General features: G+C 42.0%; 1 protein-coding gene across 2 annotated transcripts in view; it reads right to left on the bottom strand.

The window, feature by feature from the left end:
- LOC115218883 (protein hu-li tai shao) overlaps window positions 1-2,337 on the bottom strand; it is a 169,392-nt gene that overhangs the window by 157,561 nt on the left and 9,494 nt on the right. The window lies entirely within an intron of this gene.

Raw genomic sequence — 2,337 nt, 5'->3', positions numbered from 1 at the left:
ACCAATGGTTTCACATCCACAAAGGCTGTAGCTTTGCAGACGGCTCATCAAACTCTAGTCCAAAGACAAATTTAACTCTTTGCTTCTGAGAGACAAAAATCTGTTATGGTCAATTGATTGTCACAGAATAAATATCCCAGCGTTAGTGAGGATATGTTATCTCCCCTTGACCAGCTATCTGTGGACCAAGAGAAGGCAACAAGGGATTTTCATCATAAGGACTCTTCTGGCCTTAGTCAGTGAAAGGGAAATCCTATGCTTGCAGCAGGTAGTGATTAAAATGGATGCATGGTGTGAAGGTCTCTTGGCATGTATTCAGTGACCCAGGTTTTAGGATGTTTATGAATAACCCTAGTTCACTTGGCTACGCAAAGCTTGCAGCGTATGCTCCTGTTCATGTACGATCCTGGCTTTTCTAAGATCTTCCACTTGATATTGTAGAGACCCTTCATTTTTGAGCCGCAACACAATGCTGGCTAGGGATGTGACAAATCATCTTTCCAGGACCCTGAAGAAGGACACGTGGTTGTACAGGTGTCACTTGAATGCCATCCCAGCTGATCAGATGTGTTTTGTTTCTAGGCTTGGGTGTTGGTCGCATTCATATTACTAGAGTATCTTCAGTTGGCTCTGAACCTGGGGATGCTGTTGCTGCTACCAGTGATGTTGAGGCTGCCATTAGCACTGTTATTATGTTGCTGTGGTTGTTGTCCCCAGCCATAGAGTTGGCACTATGTGGGTGTTGTTGTTGCTAATGTTAGGTGTGGGGCCAGTAGCCTCGTTGGTGCTGCTAATGTTGGCAAGGTCAGCTTCTCTGGCCATAGTGCATTAGTACCTACAGCGCTAACCTTACAGCCAGGGCTGACCAACACAATGACAACAACCACAGAGGTGCTGCCAGACCCACACATCTTAACGATAACAGCACTGATGGCAGCCCCAACATCACTGGTGGTAACAACAGCATCCCCAGGCCCAGAGCCAACTAAAGATACACCAGTAAACAAACACCCAAGCCTGGAAATATATCAGGTCAGCCGGGATGGTGTTCAAGCACTCCAGCCAGGACAGCATTCAAGCCCACAATCCTCCTTCAGGGTCCCAGAAAGACGATTTGTCACATCCTTGGCTAGCCATCTGTGGCACCTTGTTACTCTCTCCTGGCCCACAGATAGTTAGTCTAGGAGATAACCCATCCTCACCGGCACTGGAATATTTATTCTTTGATGACCAAATGACCACTGACCATTGCTTCCAGAGGGGAAGAGTTAAATTTGTCATTGGATTAGAGTCTGATGAGTCATCTACAAAGCTATAGTCTTCATGAATGTGAAACTATTGGTCACTATGTGACCAGACATTATCACTTTATTACTTTAATAATTTACTGCTCTATACTTTAGAGAATGCTTCTTTTTCAGATATATCATACATTGACAATACACACACACTCACATTTGTGTGTGTGTATGTGTTTCTCCTTATCGTGGGATAATTATAAATAAGTATCACCATCTATGAGTGGAATAGTTTGTTTGGAAAACAGAAGAGGGTTCGTGACAGGCCAGGCCAAACAAGTTCTGTTTCAATGAATTCTATCAGACATGAAAACATGAAAAAACAGGTATTAATGCTTTTGATACCAAATCACCCAAGACCACCCTTGCTTTTATGGTACACCCTGTTGTCAGAGGATCGAAATTAAAACCTCCAATCAAAATTCCAGGTTAATTTATATTCCAGACATCAACATAATAATGGCAAAGTTATTTTACTATATTCTTCCTTATTTTCAAAACTGAGAGAAAAAACAGTATATTTTTTTTTAAATATGGTAATGAAGGGTTACAACAATTATATATATATATATATATACATACATACACACACACACACACACAACATATGGCTGTGTGGTTAAGAAGTTCCAGGAGAAAATAGTAGAGAAGGGATTAGTGCCAGTAATAAGTAAGAAAGGGGGATATGGGCAGTCTTGGGAAAGGGTGTTGAAGTGTTGTGGGCAGAGGATAGTAAATAAATCAGAGGGAAAGGGTAGGAGTGAATGGGACAAGAACCTTCCAACCATTCCGCCACCCCTTGTTTAGTGTGCCTACTGCAATGTTTGCCCAAGAGAACAGGGTTTCTCCTGTACCCAAAGTCCTCGGTTGTCACAGTTACTTGCGATTTCTTTTACAAGATTAGTATCTTGACATCAGTCTTCATCATACGCATGTATCTGTATATATGTTATATCTGCATGCATGCATGCAATAAGATCAGTGTTGCCATATTTGCATAGATAAAAGGGTTTACTCCACCTCTGTGAGTGTGTGTGTG

This window comes from Octopus sinensis, linkage group LG14 (genome assembly GCF_006345805.1).
Source record: "Octopus sinensis linkage group LG14, ASM634580v1, whole genome shotgun sequence".
Lineage (NCBI taxonomy): Eukaryota > Metazoa > Mollusca > Cephalopoda > Octopoda > Octopodidae > Octopus > Octopus sinensis.
The sequence above is the reverse complement of the archived record's forward strand: the minus strand, read 5'-3'. Positions and strand labels throughout refer to the sequence as shown.